The following is a 21601-nucleotide window of genomic DNA, read 5'->3' as shown; positions in this document are numbered from 1 at the left end:
ATATTTTGGTTGTCTGTTCTTCAGTTTGTGTTCGAAAGTTGGTATCCCGCAATCCCATCGAAATGGGCGGGGTTACATAATTATGCATGCAGATTTTATGTTAATTATTTTACAGCTTTGTACCTATTTTTCATGGGCCTTTGTCCAGATTTTTGATGTTTCCAGGTTGAGAGGTATGTCTAGCAATTTTTTGTGAAGTGTCTCAGTATTTGCTGAATTTTATTTGGTTGCAGTCTGGTGAGACTGTTCGACTATTATCAAGACAGACTATTGTAGAAATTGTCCCAGTTTATGCTGGATACACATCGGTGGGTTTCTGCATATCTCGAGAGGAGGAGAGTCTGACTTCTCTTGAATATGGGGACATATTTTGGATAAGATTTATTGGCTAAACAGCAAATTTTCTTGAAAGTGGTTTACTTAGTATAATCTTCTTTATTCTGTTTGCTAATGCATGTTGATTTATATGATTCATAGAATAAAAACTCATATTAATCTTCTCTAATTTAATCAAAGTTTTATGATGTAATTTCTCTATATTGTTTTTAATTTATCTCATCAAGTTCTTCTGGTAAATTTTTGTTGCCATTTTAATTTTTAAACCTCTTTACCTTTTTAAATATCCAATTTACTTTTATCTACTTTCATATGTAGGTCTAATAATTATTCCATTGTTTTCTCTTCTTATTAATATACCAAGTAAGAATTTTACCACTTAAGTATGATTTTAAAAAATCCCACTCATAAATATCAGATATATTTTCAGTTAAATTTACATTGTAAAGGATTGAAATTCTTTGTTATAGAATTCCAGATTAGTTGCATATGATGGAATTCTACTAATGGAAGTACTTTTTTGACATTCATTTTCAATTCAAATCCAGTAGTATTATGATCAGATAATAGACACATGACAACTTTAACTTTATCTAATTTCCCTATTATTTCACTTGAAATATAGACTCTATCTATTCTAGACTGAATACCAGGTTGATGTGAAGAATGTGTAAAAATAATGAATTTGCCTCTGGAAAATTGTATATATATCCTAAATATTAAACATATATATGACATCTATTTTTGCTTTAAATGATGCTAGTTTCCTACACATATTTATTGTGTTAGTATCACAATCATTCAAAATACAATTAAAGTCACCAGTTAAAATTATACATCCTTTAGAATGTTGTATAATTTCCTCAAACTGTTGTTTAATCACTTTAACTGCTAATCCAGGAATCCAATAAAGATTAATTGGAGTATATATTCTCCAATTTAATTCCAAAGATACTAGACAGAACATCCCAGATTTATTATTGTATATATTTATGATTTTAGGCATTAATGCAGAGTTTTTCCATAGAATTGCAACACCTCTTTTCTTTTATTTATAATGTGAACTAACAAGTACTAAATATATATTTGTATTTTCTATTAATATCTTCTTGTAATAAATGTGCCTTTTGTAAAAATATAACTGGGCATTAAACATTTTCAATTTTTTGTTTAAACTACCCATTTTACAACTGTTATTCAAATCATCAATACTGATAAAAATACACTTCATATGTAATGCATCAGTAGAAGCATAGCTAGCCATATGTTCTTAACAATATAGGGAAATATATGACTGAAAATGATTGCATATAGTTATCAGTCAAGCTAAAGTTATTAATATCCATAGACACCAAATTCTAAGTAGTTAAACATTAAAATATTAAACATTTAAATAAAAGGTAAACCACACATTCCCTGGGTTTTAAAACCCAACATTTGAAAAGTATCTCTATTCATGTATTCCCTCTAAAGTCTCCAGCTAAAACTAACCCCCTCTATAACTATTTGAGAATTAATCTTATACAAAAGGTTACTTACTAAACAAATATTAACTAGTGAGTTATATATACTTATTATTATCGTATATTTATGTTTCAAGAATATGCAATATATAACATTGATCTGTTTACTCTAATTACATTTAATACTTAAAAGAACAATATAAGGAAAACTCACAATTCAAATTCAGTAAATCTCAAGAAACCATAATACCTTCAACTATTACTGCATGAACAGATATTACCTATAATGATGTAACGAATTATGTACCTTAAAGCTAAGTAATTACATAAATATAAATACATTATTAATATTAATGGGTAAATTTTTGTCTATATTATATCATTGAATGTTTAAAAAAGTGAATGATGAATAATCAAACCCATGTAAGCAAAAGCTTACAATCTCAAAAACTCAGAACAGCGATTTCTTTTAATTGTCTCATCCAAGGGAAAAAAAATCGCTGTTCCAAAAAAAAAAAAAAAAAGAAAAGAAAATGAAATAATACATAAAGTGGGGGGGCTTCACCCCCACCCCCAATGTGGGGGCTGTGCCCCCCACACCCCCAATGCATTGAATAATGCTTGTTCTTATGTCCATCAATAATTCCAAAACTGTGCTATGTACAAGATTTAAAAAGTTTTATCTTAAAGCTTACACAATGACAAACTCAAATGTATTAAAATCTGACCTCTGTCTAGTGTAGGCAGAGTGATAGTAAATGTTGTTTTTGTTATATTAATTTACACGGATATGATTTTCACATTTTTCTGAATATCTCAACAACCAAGTAACGTATACAGAAATCCTTAGCCTCATATGAAAGCTCTCAGCTAGATGAATACAATCCTGCTGACAGTATGTGTGTAACCTGAGTGGTTGCTGAGATATTCTAAGTTGTTTACAAAATATTACAAATGTAATAGTGACTGTGTTTAATTTGACTTATAAAATTCATTTTAAGACCTAGAACCTAAAGAATACTACCACTATAAAATAGTTTGTGCTGAAGGATTTGCCATATATACCTCTTTCATAACCCCTATGGTTCCAGATATATGAGCATTTGTTTGAAATGTGAGGACATAATTTGATTCTGTAAAAAGGCTTAGGCTCTGCTCAATGGAAGTTACAGTGCAAACTTCTTGAGCATTGGAGTGAATGAGTTAAATCTAATCAAATAAAAGAAGCTTCTATTCCTGGAACTAAGAAAAGGTTTCAGATTTAGAAGGTATTTTAGAGGCATTTAAAATACAGTTTAATTCAATTAATTTTTATAACTCAGCAATAGAACTGAAAAGTATAATACAATCGTTTTTATGAAGCATATCAAAACATGCTAATAGAAGATCAGATAAAATTAATAGATACACTTATTTTAATGTCTGAACTTAATTACTTAAAAACTTAATTATTAACCTTATTACCTAGGGAAGCTCTGGCAATATTGTTAAGAGTGTTTATATTAGTTACAGAAGCTAAAAATATCCCCCTTCTTGGAAATATACACTAATTTCTACAATTTTAATGTTAGATAAAAATGGAAAAGAATGTTCAGCTTATAAACTGATATCCCTATTAAAAGCTGATTATAAGATTTTTATGGCAATACATGCTGATAGAATTTAACAGTTTATACATTTGCTGATTGTTGAAGAGCCAAATGGTTTCATTTTGAATAGAAATTCATATAATAATATTAAGAGTACTTAGAATAATTGACTATATCAATATTATGAAAGGAGATTTGACTCTAGTAAGTCTAGACATTAATAGTGCCTTTGATTCAGTTCACTGGGATTATTTGCTGTTGGCTTTGGAGGAATATGTTTTTTACATAATTTTATATGATTAATTAGATTGCTATATGAAAATTATTTAACTTACATAAAGATTGGATCATATACTTCTAGGCCAATAACAATTACTAAAGTTACTAAGAACAGACGTCCATTGTCCCCATTATTATTTGCCCTTGTCATAGAACCATTTGTGAATTGTATAAGAACAAATGCAAACATCAAAAGTATACAATTTAGTAATCACTTAAATTCTAAAATTAAGTTGTTTGCAGATGATATTTTATTAACTTTGAATGATTATGGCAGATAGTTGCAAGTTTTATTTGAGTCAACAGAACTCTTCCACAGGATTTCTTGCCTTAAATTTAATAATAATAAAACTATTGCTTATAAAGTGTAATAAGCATACTATGAATAAGAAATTCTCCAAATATATAGTTATAGCCAATATAATTGAGTATCTAGGGATTATATTATCAAATTATATTAATGAAATATTAATAATTAATTATACTAATATTTAAAAAAAATAAAAACAACTTATGGATAGATGGAATTTTTTTGAATGGAAGATACAGTTTTTCTTAATTAAAATGATTATTTTGTTAAAATATTATACTTTATACAAGCTATGTCTCTTCCTCTTTCTAAAGAATGTATACATCAATTTAAAAAAGTAATGTTGAACATTTTGTGGTATACCAATAAACCTAGAATACCACTAAAATATCATCTAAAAGACTGGATAATAGATGGAACTGGCCTTCCAGATATAGAAATGTATGCTTTATCATCCATTATTAAGACAATAACGTCATGGTTAAATTCAAAGTATTCTGCTATGTGGAAACAGATACAAGACTTAACTTGATTAAAATCATACCACTTATTGCCAGTGCAGTATAGTAGAATATTTTCCAATACTTTTCACTGGTTGGCAAGAGAATATGTTTTGGAGAATAAGAATAGCCCTATATGCTCTAAATATATAATTAATACATTAAATATATTTAAAAATTATTTGAATAAAAATCCAGCATTTAGAGCACAGTCATTTCTATTGTATATTATAGCCTGTACACAGAATAACATTAACACCTTTAATGTCTCAAAAATGATTACACTTAGGGGAAAAATTAATATATTGGCATCAGTTAATCAATTCTGGAAAAGTTTTCTCTATGGATTACATTATGAACAAATATGATATAAATAGTGAATTGTGGCTAGAAATACAAACTTTAAGGCAATTTATTGTTAATAAACTACAGTTAATGCATATAACTATCAATGAAGTGGTCCACAAATTTATAGAATTTATGATTACCATAGGAAACCAATCTGTAATGGGAAAATGGTATATATGTAAAATACATAAAGTAGTCAAAATGCAAAATTATATTATTAAAAAAATGTTGGGATTATTACAGATAAATTAATAATCAACTTCCCAGTGAAAGTGATAAAAATGTAATGTTAATTTCTTCAAAATAAACAACTCTTTGGTTGCAATGAAAGTTGTTTTCTTGGAAATGTATACATAGACCCTTTATTACTCCTCATAAAATATAATTAATTTTTAAGCATGAATTTGGGTGTTGGAGATGTAAATTAAAATTAAAAATGGATTGGCAACATATGTTTTACAATTCTACATTGCTTACATTATTTGGGGGAAAACTGATTTTTTTTTCTTGCAAACTGTTTTAATGACAAATTTCAGTTAACTAAATCTTTGACTTTGTTTAATGTTCCAATACCTCAATGTGTTCCCAGATCAAAATATTCACTTTTATGAACTTTACTAGCTATTACATGTAAAGTAATTACTATGAAATGGAAAAGCAATACTTTGACATTTAAAGAATTCAAAAATATCACACCTAATGTTTTTTAGCTAGAGTTATCTACAATCAAGATGAGAACTGATAGATTTACTTTGTATCATAATTCTTGGGTAAAAGTTATTGAGATACTTGGGAAGGTTAATTGTAATATGACAGGAAGTAGAATTTTAATTTGAATGAAGAATATTTTTTTTTTGTTTAAGTAGACATCTATTCAAATAGTTTTATTTTATTTTAATTAACTGTTAGGAAGTTTTTTCATACATGTAGTTAACTTATTCTAAAATGTATGTTTATTTTTTTCTGTTATGATTTGTTATATTCTTTACATCTTAATGTAGATAGCCATGTAATGCAGTAGTGGACTAGGAAATACATGGAAGAGATTGGGAGGTGTCCACATAATAGTGCCATCATGGCAAATGATTATGTAATGATGGAATACTGAGGATTTAAGACAGAACTTTTGGCTATATTTGACAGACATGAGAAGAAATGATCTACTTAGGCAAGCCATAGAAGCATAGTAGAAGGTAAAATGCTGTTGCCAAGAGGTATAAACCTACAAGAAAAGAAAGAAATAACAAATATAAACTGTACATTCTCTGCTTTATCTTTATATGACAACTATGTGAATAATATGTGGTGTCCCACTTTAGAAATAGATGGAGGAAATACAAATAAACCTAGTGAAGGGCATTTCTGTGAGGTTGTTGAGGAAAGTTTAGCAAATATCTCTCCTTGAGCAATGTTTTTCACTTGCTTTAAGGTGGAAGTAAAATGGCACTGAACACCACAAAGACTGCAAAAGCAATGATTGCAAATTCCATCTGTTGGAGATGGAAATGGATATGCGTCTCTTTGGTCATGCTCTCTAGCAGGTGTGAGATAAGGTAGCCAAAAAAAAAAAAAAAGGCAAAAAATGGTTTGCACTCCTCATCTGATACGATTCTGTGAAACACTCAACACTCATCATCATCATCTTCTTTCAGCTGTTCCCATTAGGGGTCGCCACACTGGATCACCTGTTTCCATTTCTTCCTGTCCTCTGCATCTTGCTCTGTCACACCAACCAGCTGCATGTCCTCTCTTACCACATCCATAAACCTTATCTTAGGCCTTCCTCTTTTCCTGTTACCTGGTAGCTTCATCCTTAGCATCTTTTTCCCAATATACTCAACATCCCTCCTCAACACATGTCCAAACCAACGTAATCTTGCCTCTCTGGCTTTGTCTCCAAACCTTCCAACCTGGGCTGACACTCTAATATATGTATTCCTAATCCTGTCTAACCGCATCACACCCAGTGCAAATCTTAACATCTTTAACTCTGCCACATCCAGCTCAAACTCCTGCCTTTTTGTCAATGCCACTGTCCCCAACCCATATAACATAACTGGTCTCACTACCCTTTTGTAGACCTTCCCTTTCACTCTTACAAGTACTCGTCTGTCACAAATCACTCCTGACACTCTTCTCCACCCACTCCATCCTGCCTGTACTCTCTTCTTTACCTCTCTTCCACACTCACCGTTACTCTGAACTACTGACCCCAAGTATTTAAACTCCTCCACCTTCGCCACCTCTACTCCTTGCATCCTCACCATTCATAGGTTCATAGGTTCATAGGTAGATACTAGGCTATCTGCCCTAGGGCATTTATAAGCCTAGCCAGAGTGTATTTGACTTCTGCCTCCCTATTAGATTAGCCTACTGTGCCTCTGTAAAGTAGGTCACAGAAGGTACCCTTTAAGATTAGTTTGCTGTGCCTCTGTCTAGCAGGGACACAGAAGAGATCCCCGGGGTGAATTTGCGATTTCCCATCCACGTGTCCAGATTTCGCTTGAAGAAGGTCAGCGAGGGGCTATGTCTAACATGAATTGGGATTCCATTCCAGAGTGAGGAGAGCCTCTGGGAAATTAATCTGTCCCTCTAGCATGTCCTATTTAATTTTGTGCTGAGGTTTAAGTCCCTGGAGCGTGTAGCTCTAAGGGACTTGGATTTTTTGAGGTGGAGCATGTCCATTAATTCTGGGATTGACATGGCTTTGTACGTCAGGCATATATCACCTCTGAGTAGGCGGTAAGCAACTGAGTAGAGCTGGAGTTTCTTTAGTCGAGCTGCATAGGACATCTGTTTGTAGCCCATGATCCTCTTGGTGAGGTATTTTTGGGGTCTCTCCAGTTGCTGCAGGTGTCGGGTAAGGTACATCCCAAAAGGGGCATTGTATTCAATTATGGGCCTGATGAGTGACGAGTAGAGGGGCACAATGACCTCTCTTGATCTAGATGCGAACCCTTTCATGATAAGGTGGGCTATATAGAAGGTCTTTCTAACCACTTTGGCAATGTGATTATCAAAGTAGAGATTACTATCTACGTTGGTCCCCAAATCTCTAATTACCTCTTCCGTACTTAATGTGGTAATTTGTGGGCACCTTGTTTTTCCCAAAGGGGATGACTATGCACTTTTTAGCATTTAGCTTGAGGCCGTGGCTCTGGTACCAAGCATCCGTCTCTGTGAGACCCTTTTGGAGGATGCTTGTGTCGGCTGGAGATTCGATTATGGCCCCCAGTTTGCAGTCCTCTGTGAACTTTATCAGCCATAATCCCCCCGTATTAGCCTGAACCTCAGAGAAGTATATACCGAACAAGAGAGGTCCCAGAACTGAGCCGTGTGGGATGCCACTTGTAACTGGTTTGGATTCGGACATGGCACCTGCATTTCTGACCATGTGGGTTCTATCCCTGAGCCAGTTTGCAACCCATCTTGTGATATAGGGGTTGATATTTAAGCTGGTAAGCTTATTTATGGTGCCTGAGTGGGGTATTGTGTCGAAGGCTTTTGCGAGGTCCAGGTAGGCTGTGTGGACTACCTTGCCCTCATCTATGGCTTTGGTAACTGTTTTTAAGAGGCAAGATCTGCCCTTAACAAAGCCAAATTGGGTAGGGTCCAGTGTCTGGAGGCTCCCAATGTCTTTGTTTATAATACACTCCATAGCTTTACAGACCAGACTAGTCAGGCTTATGGGGCGATAGTTCCTGGGGTCCGTTGTGGCACCACCTTTGTGGAGTGGGACCACTGTAGCTGTACGCCATTCTTTGGGTACATATCCTGTAGTGAGGCTAAGTTTGAACAGTGACTTAATGTGAGGGTTAAGTTCTTCTTGGAGCTCGTGTAAGACACAGCCTGGGACACCGTCCGGTCCCATAGATGCTGTGTGTTTTGCTTTGGAGAGGACAGCTTTCACCCGTGCATCTGTGATGTCAGGGAGGTTACATTCAGTTGGGATAGGCATTTGCTCCTTTTGGGGGGAAGGGGGAAGAAGTTTGCGCTGAATCTGTCTGCCAGGATGTTGGCTATGCCTGTAGGTTCGGTATATTTTGTACCATTATGCAACAATTCAGAGCATATCTGGGAGTTTCCACCCATATTCCTGACATGACTAAAGAAGGCCTTGTGATTATCTTTAGTGTCTAGGGCAATTTTTCTTTCGAAACTGGCCTTTAATGATTTTATGAGGGATCGAAGTTTCTTGCTAATACTGATCAGAGATGCCTTCCCTTTTTGGGATTTTGCTCTGTCATGTAGTAGCTTCCTCCTTCTGTTGTATAGCTTATTTATGGCTGGGGTCCACCAGACAGGTCTCCTGTTTTTGGAGGAGTGAGTCTATCCTCTATCCTCCCTCTCATTCACACACATATGTTCTGTCTTAGTCCTGCTGACCTTCATTCCTCTTCTCTCTAGAGCATATCTCCATCTCTCCAGGGTCTTCTCCACCTGTTCCCTACTCTCACTACAGATCACAATGTCATCTGCAAACATCATAGTCCACAGGGATTCCTGTCTGATCTCGTCTGTCAACCTGTCCATCACCATTGCAAATAAGAAAGGGCTCAGAGCTGATCTTTGTTGTAACCCCACCTCCACCTTAAACGCATCCGTCACTCACACTGCAGACCTCACCGCTGTCACACTACCCTCGTACATATCCGGTACCACTCTTACATACTTCTCTGACACTCCTGACTTCCTCATACAATACCACAACTCCTCTCTAAGCACCCTGTCATATGCTTTCTCTAAGTCTGCAAAAACACAATGCAACTCCTTCTGACATTCTCTGTACTTCTCCATCAACACTCTCAGAGCAAACATCTCATCTGTAGTGCTCTTTCCCGGCATGAAACCATACTGCTGATCACTAATCATCATGTCCCTTCTTAACCTAGCTTCCACTACTCTTTCCCATAACTTCATGCTGTGACTGATCAGTTTAATCCCTCTGTAGTTACTACAGCTCTACACATTACCCTTTTTCTTAAAAATCGGTACCAAAACACTTTTTCTCCATTCCTCAGGCATCCTCTCACTTTCTAAGATTTCATTAAACAATCTGGTTAAAAACTCCACTGCCATTTCACCTAAACACCTCCATGCTTCCACAGGTATGTCATCTGGGCCAGCAGCCTTTCCATTCTTCATTCTCTTCAAAGCTGACCTTACTTCCTCCTTGCTAATCCATTGTTCTTCATGGTTCACTATCCCTACATCATCCAACCTTCTCTCCCTCTCATTCTCTTCATTCATCAACCCCTCAAAGTACTCTTTCCATCTCCTCAACACATTCTCCTCGCTTGTATGTTTCCCTCATTATCCTTTATCACCTTTACCTGCTTCACATCTTTCCTAGCTCAGTCCCTCTGTCTAGCCAATTGGTACAGGTCCTTTTCTCCCTCCTTAGTGTCGAACCTTTCTTACAACTCGTCATATGCCTTATCCTTAGCCTTCGCCACCTCTCTCTTTGCCATGCACCTCATCTCCTTGAACCACTCAACACTAAGGAGCAAAAAAGAAAACAAGCAAACAATCAAGCAATCAAGCAAGCAAAAAAGAGTCTTCTACTTCAGAACTTAAAAAAACAAAACAAAAAAAATTCTACTTTTAAAAACAGAAGCAATCAGCTTGCTATTACTTATACCACAAAGTATCAATGTGCTACATTCATAACCACAAAAGTAGTACCAGCATTCATCTTCATATCAATATTCAGAAGTGCCAGTATAGAAATGAATGCCAGTACTGCACTATCAATTAATTGAAACTGCTGATGTCACCGACTAACTCCTTGCACCTGTAATGTCTGCTCTTTCTGTCCCACCCAAGCTACTCCTCTGGTGTACACAAATGCAGCCTTTATGCATATTCAGTATTTCCTTAAGCTGCCACAGGATTTCTGAGGGCATATTCTTTGCTACTCCCTCCATATCATGCATTGAGCTGCTTCATTGGTGTTTGGAAGCACAGCTAACATACTCATAATGTATTCAAGGACTTGTCACACATTACTCAAGTCCTCCTTCATACCAGCTTCCATATTACTCATAACTTGAAATGTCCTCAGCTGTATCTTTACAACTCTAATGTGACAACACTATTAGAAATGTGACCAACCAGTGGCTTGCGACCTTCATCTGTGATTAGGGACCAGATTCTCATACCTTTTTGTTACCAAAATGAGCTGCCTTGTTAATGTTAATTGCTAAATGAGGAGTTGAACAAGCCAAGGTCTTCAATATTAACAGCTGCCATCATCCTTGGCCATAAGACTCATCTCCAAACAGTCATACGTTCATCAGTTCGGCCACAGTGTTCAGACCTTATGGCATCAAGGAACATTGATTTCCCAAGAAATGGTACAAAAACGTTATCACCAAACACTGTGTCTAAGTTAATTTTAAAAATCTCCAGACTTCTGAATTGTCTCATCCAAACTGCAATACTATGCCACAGCTTTTTTATCTTGATTGCAACATATTAGTTCCTAACCCTAGATCTTCCCAGTTTTGTCACAAATTTCACACTGAAATGTTTGTGTCTTTGGATAGGTAAAACTTTTATCTTAGTCAATAACTGTAAGGCATGGTCATTAAATATTCTATATGCAAATGTCAGTTTATCTCAAATATATCTATAGCATAAAGAAAACCATTTCAAATGCTTACATCTGGTCCCATTATCTGAATTTGCTATTGATAACATTCTCTTTATAAGTTCTCTCTGAGCACTTTTAATATTTTTAATTGAGTTTGGGTATATGTGCAAACTATGTTATATTCAGTAAAATGACTGATATAGGTTTTATACACACTGGCTAAATAAAATGCATCTCTTGTTAAAATATTTCTTAGCAAATTAGCCATGTATTCAATTGCTATAATACTGATAATCTTAACATGATTGTTAGAGGATATGTTTGATACAATACTAATACCTAAATCTTTATATTATTTGACCTCTTCAAGTTTAAAATTTGTGAAATGAATACGGGATCTTTGAACAGTTTTACAAAAGAATGATGATTTTTACACTTATTCAAACTGAATTTTAATCCAGTGTCCAGAGCACACTTGCAAAACAGAAGTAGGTACACAAGCTCTTCAGCATCAGACTTATTTTTGTATTACAAAGCCAATTTTGCAGTCATCAGCATATTTGTATACTCACAATTTAGTATTACTTGGAAGATTAGAAAAAGACAAGTTTAAACAACATCGGACATAGAACCAATCCTTGGGGACCCCCAGATTTTGCTGACAAATAGTATGAATGCACATTACATATCATAACACATTGTTGTCTACCAATAAACCAGTTCATGATCCATCTGACAGTATAACAATTTATAGTGGATTCAAATAAATATTTCAGAATGGAATGAAATGCAGGACATTTAAAGGCTTTGGCAAAACCCAAAATGATCAAACCTGGAAAAAAATCTATGTCAAAGGCCACAGAGAAAAAAAAACTGCCTAAGGCCATTGTTACTTTATCATAAAAGCACACTAAATTACACATAGATGATTTTTCTTTTGTAAAACCATGTTGATCAACACACATGACAGATAACCTGAAACCAGATTTGTCTACTAGTACCAATAAACATCTTTCAAAACACTTACCATCCAAGGAGGTTGAACATATGGGTCTGTAATTTCTATTTATATGTTTCCTCTCCTTTTTATGTACAGGGGTAACACAATGTAGTTTCCATTTGTTAGGTACTGTACTGTTTTCTAACAGTTTGTTAAATATAAGCCTTAAACTGATACAAGCCTTCTAGCTTAGAAGATAGACTTTGTAATGATTAAGTATCAGTTTTCTGTGATTTCTTGCTGTACTTAACTGTTTTCTGCCTAAACTCAGATTTTCCAGTGTTTATTGTGATTTGAAAGCTTGTTTTTTCACATATTGGACTTATCTGACTGCCTGTACTTTTAAAAAGTTGTTTTTTTGTTTAAATAATTTGTTTAACTGTTGTAGGCTACACACTAAAGTGCAACAGCCTTTTCTGATCATTTGTAGTCATTTAAACCTGTTTTAAGTGCATTTTTTTTACTGTTTTTGCCTTATCTTTTCAAAAAACAAACAAAAAAAATTCCTTGTTTCCCGCCTTTCTAAGCTAGTATAGTCCAGTTTTCAGGCTAGTGCTGAATTCAGGGCTGTGATACTAGTTTCTGAGTTGCCCATACCTTACTTGGACAGAATGAAGTCTCTCTGTTCATCTGTGAGAGAGGGGAGCTTTGAGCAACCTATCTGTCCCTGGAGGAGTGGTTCCAGCTCAAAAGTTAGTAGTTTATTGGCCATTTTGGGCTAATTTCTATCTCTTCCATTTCCCTACTATAAAAACCATGTTTGCACAGTTTTGCGCACCAGGCAGTGCCGGTTAGCTACGGTTAAATTATTCCCGGCTCCACTAAGTCTCCTCTTCAGTTTTTCCCTTGAAACTAGTCTAACTCTCAACCTAAGCACTCAAAAAGCATCTTACAGCCCAGCACTTGCTCAGACCTAATAGCAAGCACTAATATACCCTGACACTGATTGCCCAGCAGGGCAAGGCTCTTTATTCATCCCTACCAAGTGACTAGGCAGCTCATCCTACTATTCAGGCATGACCAAAGGGCAACTTCTGGTGCACTCTCCAGTCCAGCTGGTGAATCGGGGTATCCTGAGGCAATGTTCCAACTGCCTCATGTACACAGACAGCCCTCTCCTCCTACCACAAAGCACTAACATATGTGAGAGATGCAATTATACAGCCAAACTGGAAGCTAAGCTGTCTCCACCCAAGACTGTAACAGACAGTCAAGAGGAGAAGGTTAACACTTGCACCACACCTCCATCTGCACATAGACCTACTAAAACAGCACTGGCAAAAAATACACATAAATACACAAAATCATACTCGGAGGCTCTAAATAAAAACCTGCAAAAGCATCAGAGACCTCCAAAGCAGACACCCATACAACCTGCACTTCCCGTCACAAACCAGACAACACATAAAACACAAAATCAGTGTGCCACACAATCATAGCCCTTAAGGTGAAATAACATACCTAACACACTAGTAATAGGTGACTCTATAGTCAGGCACACTGATGTCCCACTCACTAGGCTGGAAAAGCAGAAGGTTATTGTTAGCTGCCTATCAGGAGCCAGAATCCGCCATATAACACAAGCACTCAGGTCACTCCAGAACAAGTACAAATATGACTCTGTCATTGTTCATGTTATTGTGAATGACCTGAGACATACCTCCCTGGACTACATGAAGAGAGACATGGAAGAGATCTCTGATCATGCAGCCCAGGCTGGTATGACCCTGACCATGAGTAGCATCCTGCCCTCACCAAGAATGATACCTCTGTATAAAGAAAAAAATGATCAAGTTCAACAATTGGCTAAGCTTCTGGTGTCATTCAAAGGGGATCCAGTGTCTGTCAGCCTGAGGCGACATGCTCTTGCACCTGTCACTCCTAGGCTTTTGAATACTGGCCAAGGCTCTTGTTGCCCCCATAGTGCCTTTTTTAGACAAGGCTCAAAAGTCAAACCCACCTCTGTAAACAGCACAATTAACAAAAAACTGAGGGTTATGCTACTCAACGCCAGGAGTTTAAATCTCAAAATGCATGCGCTCGAAGCACTCCTCAGTATGGAGATCGTCGACATCTGTGTAGTAACTGAAACCTGGTTCAAGGTTCCAGAGAGCACCCCAACACTCAAAAAGCATCCTACAGCTCAGCACTTGCACAGAACTAATAGCAAACACTAATATACCCTGACACTGATTGCCCAGCAGGGCAAGGCTCTTTATTCACCCCTCACCAACCAAGCAACTAAGCAGCTCACCCTACTATTCAGGCATGACCAAAGGGCAACTTTAGGTGCACTCTCTAGTCCAGCTGGTGAATATGGGTATCCTGAGGCAATGTTACAACTGCCTCATGTACACATACAACCCTCTCCTCCTACCACAATGCACTAACATATGTGAGAGATGCAGTTATACAGCCAAACTGCAAGCTAAGCTGTCTCCACCCAAGACAGGAACAGACAGTCAAGAGGAGAAGGTTAACACTTGCATGACACCTCCAGCTGCACACAGACCTACTAAAACAGCACTGGCAAAAAATACACATAAATACACAAAATCATACTTGGAGGCCCTAAATAAAAACCTGCAAAAGCATCAGAGACCTCCAAAGCAGACACCCAAACAACCTGCACTTCCCGTCACAAACCAGACAACACATAAAACACAAAATCAGTGTGCCACACAATCACAGCCATTAAGGCAAAATAACATACCTAACACACTAGTAATAGGTGACTCTATAATCAGACACACTGATGTCCCACTCACTAGGCTGGACAAGCATAAAGTTATTGTTAGCTGCCAGTCGGGAGCCAGAATCCGCCACATAACACAAGCACTCAGGTCACTCCAGAACAAGTACAAATATGACTCTGTCATTGTTCATGTTGGTGTGAATGACCTGAGACATTCCTGCCTGGACTACATGAAAAGAGACATGGAAGAGCTCTCTGATCATGCAGCCCAGGCTGGTATGACCCTGACCATGAGTAGCATCCTGCCCTCACCAAGAATGATACCTCTGTATAAAGAAAAAAATGATCAAGTTCAACAACTGGCTAAGCTTCTGGTGTCATTCAAAGGGGATCCAGTGTCTGTCAGCCTGAGGTGACATGCTCTTGCACCTGTCACTCCTAGGCTTTTGAATACTGGCCAAGGCTCTTGTTGCCCCCATAGTGCCTTTTTTACACAAGGCTCAAAAGTCAAACCCACCTCTGTAAACAGCACAATTAACAAAAAACTGAGGGTTATGCTACTCAACGCCAGGAGTTTAAATCTCAAAATGCATGCGCTCGAAGCACTCCTCAGTATGGAGATCGTCGACATCTGTGTAGTAACTGAAACCTGGTTCAAGGCTCCAGAGAGCACCCCAACACTCAAAAAGCATCTTACAGCCCAGCACTTGCACAGAACTAATAGCAAACACTAATATACCCTGACACTGATTGGCCAGCAGGGCAAGGCTCTTTATTCACCCCTCACCAACCAGGCGACTAAGCAGCTCATCCTACTATTCAGGCATGACCAAAGGGCAACTTCAGGTGCACTCTCTAGTCCAGCTGGTGAATCTGGGTATCCTGAGGCAATGTTACAATTGCCTCATGTACACAGACAACCCTCTCCTCCTACCACAATGCACTAACATATGTGAGAGATGCAGTTATACAGCCAAACTGCAAGCTAAGCTGTCTCCACCCAAGATTGGAACAGACAGTCAAGAGGAGAAGGTTAACACTTGCATGACACCTCCAGCTGCACACAGACCTACTAAAACAGCACTGGCAAAAAATACACATAAATACACAAAATCATACTCGGAGGCTCTAAATAAAAACCTGCAAAAGCATCAGAGACCTCCAAAGCAGACACCCAAACAACCTGCACTTCCCGTCACAAACCAGACAACACATAAAACACAAAATCAGTGTGCCACACAATCACAACCCTTAAGGCAAAATAACATACCTAACACACTAGTAATAGGTGACTCTATAGTCAGGCACACTGACGTCCCACTCACTAGGCTGGACAAGCAGAAAGTTATTGTTAGCTGCCAGCCGGGAGCCAGAATCCGCCACATAACAGAAGCACTCAGGTCACTCCAGAACAAGTACAAATATGACTCTGTCATTGTTCATGTTGGTGTGAATGACCTGAGACATTCCTGCCTGGACTACATGAAAAGAGACATGGAAGAGCTCTCTGGTCATGCAGCCCAGGCTGGTATGACCCTGACCCTGAGTAGCATCCTGCCTTACCAAAAATGATACATCTGTATAAAGAAAAAATGATCAATTTCAACAATTGGCTAAGCTTCTGGTGTCATTCAAAGGGGATCCAGTGTCTGTCAGCCTGGGACGACATGCTCGACAAGCCCCGTTGCTTTGCAAGAGATTGCTTGCACCTGTCACCCCTATGCTTTTGAGTACTGGCCAAGGCTCTTGCTGCCCCCATAGTGCCTTTTTTAGGCAAGGCTAAAAAGTCAAACCCACCTCCGTAAACAGCACAATTAACAAAAAACTGAGGGTTATGCTACTCAAAGCCAGGAGTTTAAATCTCAGAATGCATGCGCTCGAAGCACTCCTCAGTATGGAGAACGTTGACATCTGTGCAGTAACTGAAACCTGGTTCAAGGCTCCAGAGAGCACCCCAGCAGTACTGGGTTACAACTCATACCACACGTTTTGGCCACAGAACACGGACCAAAACACAAAAGGAGGGGGTGTATCCATATTCATCAAGGATACCTACACCTCTAGGTTAGTGGCGCAGCATGATACCTCTGAGATCATCCATGTGCAACTAACATTGGGCAAATCTGCAATGCAAACTGTGGCCTGCTACAGATCACCCTCCATGACCCAAGACCACCACTCCACCTTTCTGGAGACACTGGAAAACATGAAGGTCCTACCAAACACCCTGATATTGGGCGATTTCAATTTTCTTAGCATTCAGTGGGAAAACTACTCAAGGACAAATTCCCAGGCCCAGCGCTTCCTGGAATTCATCAACTCAAATGCTCTGGATCAGCTGGTAAACTCCCCTACCAGAGGTGAAAACATATTGGAGCTGGTCATCACCAACATGGGCGACGGGTGTTCCACACCAGAGGTCAACCCATCACTGGTTAGATCAGACCATAAACTAATCACTCTGGATGTCCACACCCCACCACCACCACCCCAACTAAGGAAACCACAGTAAAAATGTTTCTAAAGCAAACTTCACCGTACTTAAGACAGAGGTGGTAAGTTTCACAGCTCCCACACTAAAGGATAATGCTGCCCAAGATGCAGAAACCTTTACAAATGCACTCTATGAGCACCAACAAGGATGCATGGATCATGCCATCCCTAGCAAAACCAAGACTCACTCCTCTAAGAGACGGAAACCAGTTTGGTGGACCCCTGCAATAAACAGGCTATACAATTGAAGGAGGAAACTAGTTCAGAAAAAAAGCAAATCCCAAGAAGGAAAGACATCCCTGATCAGTATCAGTAAGAAACTAAGGTCCCTCATTAAATCATCCAAGGCTAACTTCAAAAGAAAAATAGCCAATGATTCAAAAGATAACCACAAAGCCTTCTTCAGCTATGTTAAGAATCTAAGTGGCAACTCACAGATATGCATTGAAGTAGTGCAAAATAGCACAAAATATACTGAACCTACTGATATTGCCAACATCCTGGAAGATAGATTCGGTGCAAACTTCACCTCCCTCTCACCTCCAAAAGGGTCTACAATAGTACCGGAAAGGTGTAGTGTCCCAAAAATCACAGATGCACAGGTGAAAACAGCCCTTTCAAAAGCCAAAAACACAGTGTCAATGGGACCAGATGGTGTCCCAGACTGCATTTTGTATGAAATACAGAATGAACTAACCCCCACCTAAACACACTGTTCAACCTCAGCCTCTCCACAGGCTATGTGCCCATAGAATGATGCACAGCAATGGTTATTTCTCTCCACAAAGGAGGGGCTACAACTGACCCTGGTAACTATCGCTCCATAAGCCTGACTAGCCTGGTTTGCAAGGCTATGGAGTGCATCATCATGGAACTCATTAACAAAGACATTGGGAACCTCCAAACACTTGACCCGACCCAGTTCGGCTTTTTTAAGGGCAGATCATGCCTACTAAACCTGGTTGACTTCTTTGAGACAGTCACCAAGGCCATAGATGAGGGAAAGGTGGTTCATACAGCCTACCTTGACCTCGCCATGGCTTTTGACACCATTCCCCACTCGGGTATTACAGAAAAACCTCACCAGCCTGAACATAAACCCCTACATCATGAGGTGGGCTGCCAACTGCCTTACAAACAGAACTCACACTGTAAGAATAGCAGGCTCCAGGTCTGACTCTAAACCAGTCACAAGTGGTGTCTCACAAGGCTCGGTCCTGGGACCCCTACTGTTCAGCATATACTTCTCAGAAGTACAGGCAAATACAGGAGGACTATGGCTAACCAAGTTTGCTAATGACTGCAAACTGGGAGCCATAATTGACTCTCTGGCTGAAATGGACATCCTCCAAAAGGGCCTTATTGAGATGGACACCTGGTGTCAAAGTCATGGCCTCAAGCTAAATGCCAAAAAATGCATAGTCATCCCATTTGGGCAAAACAAAACACCCATGAATTAATACATAGGTGGCAGCCCCCTTAATACAGAAGAGGTAATAAGAGATCTGGGGACCCAGGTAGATAGTAATCTCTTCTTTGACAATCATATTGCCAAAGTAGTTAGGAAATCCTTCTATGTGGCCCATCTAATTACTAAAGGGTTCGTATCTAGAAATAAAGAAGTTATAGTGCCCCTCTACTCATCACTCATTAGACCCATCATAGAGTACAATGCCCCATTTGGGATGTACCTCACAAGACACTTCCAACAGCTGGAAAGACCACAAAAGTACCTCACCAAGAGGATTACTGACCTCAAACATATGTCCTCTGCAGCCCAACTGAAAAAACTCCGGCTGTACTCAGTGGCATATCGCTTACTCAGAGGTGATCTCTGCCTGACTTACAAAGCCATGTCCAATTCAGAATTGATGGACATGCTCCACCTAATGAAATCCAAGTCACTGCGAGTCACGCACTCTAGTGAGCTAAACCTCGCCACAACAATAAATAGAACATGCTGGAGGGATATATTCCTGTCACAGAGACTCCCCATGCTTTGGTACAAAATTCCAAATTACATCAGGCAGAGCCCCTCACTAACACTCTTCAAGAGAAACCTTGACGTGTAGATAAGGTAACAGAAAATACACCCCTGGGATCACTTCATTGGCTCTGCTTGACAGAGGATCAGTTAATTAATCAATGGGGCAGCGAAAGACGACGTACTCTGGCTAGGCTTGTAAATGCCCTTGGGCAGATAGCCTAGTACCTACCTATGAACCTATGAGCCTATAAGTTGTAGTATGGGAGTTATTACCTCCTTCACCTTTAATAACGAACCACTAGATACCTTTTTTTTAAACAAGAAACATCTTTATTAAATTATCACTTATGATATGTGCAATCATACTTTTATATAAATGGAAACAAACCATACTAACATTATTTTTAGTTGCAAACATTATACATCACTTATAACCTAGTCATTGTCAGTCAAACATTACATAGCTCATTCAAATACTGCCTTCTATTAAACCTCATTCCGCCTCCAAAAAGTTATTCTGTATGAACTGTTCCCAGAATTCCCATTTGTTTCTATGTAATTTGCTCCCATCATTTTCTAAAGATCCCATTTCAATTGCTTTATCTCTGTTACCACATTCACTACTTCTAGTACAGTTGGTTTAGACTTTGATTTCCATTTTCTAGTAATTGCTTTTTTGGCAGCCACCAAAATTAGACTTAGCAAGGCCTTACTATGTATAGGCAACTATAATTGCGTATCATAGCTCAAAAAAATATTCCTAAATTATACCAGTTTGCTCTCTCAGTATTTCTGATAGAGCAGTCTGCAGAAAATGTTTAAAGTCTGCCACCAACTCATTACACTATCTTGTCAGGACACACAGATGAAATTTTCTTTAGTTTGGATAGGGTATTCTGTATAATTGTGTCAGACAATAAGGGCAAAGACGAGATACAATAATTTGATCTTTAATGATGCTGTTAGTATCCACACCTTGACTGATACTATTAAACTCACGATTTTGTAAGCATCAAATATTATTGCATCAAGTGAAATACATTTAATAAAAGATATCCTAGTATCCATTGAATTCATATATTTGTAAATTAATTTTTTATTTGAGGAGTCAGTAATTTTACTTTCATAATTAACCCTTGCTACATTTGTTTCCAATTTTAATTTCTTATGGCGTGCCTTCGCTGAAGATTGGGCATCGGCCTGGCAACTCGGCACCATAAAAATCTACTGCCAATCATTAGTGGATTGGAGTTCCGCTGTGGCGACCCCTTACCGGGAAAAGCTGAAAAGACAAACAACAACAACAACAGGTTAAATTGAAGATTTTCTTATTAACATCAATAGGACACCTTGCAAAGGTTTTATAGTTTCATTTTTCTTCCTTCATAAAATCCTAGTTGACCTATTCCACCACATAAGATATGAGCCTTTGACATTTTTAGAACATACAGATTTATTTTCACCATTAAACATTAAATTTTCCAATGTAGGATACCTCTCTTGATTCTCCTTAAGATTTGATAAATGAATCCAGCCAGTATTACATGTTTTCATTGTAAAGTTTACAATAATCTGTCTTATATAAAACATGTTTTGCTATAAGAAGGACTGTTTATATTTAGGTTCATGCTAAATGATATTATATTGTGATCAGAAGAACCCAAGGCACATGTTACCTTTAAATCCCATACGTTTCCTGAGATGTTGGTTGCTATTCAATCAAATACATTATTACCTTAACAATTTGAGTTAGTCCATAGAATGAGATGATGTTGATGAATTCTTTCTCAAAACTTAAGTTAGTAGACCAAATATCCCACATTACCTTAGGGTAATTAAAATTACCAATTAACAGGATATTTTTCGTATTCACAATACAAGGTTCTAATTTTGACTAATATTCCCAGTGAGCCGTAGTAGACTAGCTGGGGTACAATAACTTAAAACTAAAAATATACTGTTATTATCTGATTAGAATCAGAAACTTTGATAACAATCTTTACAAC

General features: G+C 37.9%; 1 protein-coding gene across 1 annotated transcript in view; it reads right to left on the bottom strand.

The window, feature by feature from the left end:
• The window catches only part of LOC122796735 (desmoglein-2-like), a 1204637-nt gene that overhangs the window by 159913 nt on the left and 1023123 nt on the right, over positions 1-21601 (bottom strand). The window lies entirely within an intron of this gene.

The sequence above is a fragment of the Protopterus annectens genome, chromosome 3.part0, assembly GCF_019279795.1.
Source record: "Protopterus annectens isolate FY-2018-M chromosome 3.part0, PAN1.0, whole genome shotgun sequence".
Lineage (NCBI taxonomy): Eukaryota > Metazoa > Chordata > Ceratodontiformes > Protopteridae > Protopterus > Protopterus annectens.
This window is presented reverse-complemented; position numbering and strand designations above follow the sequence as displayed.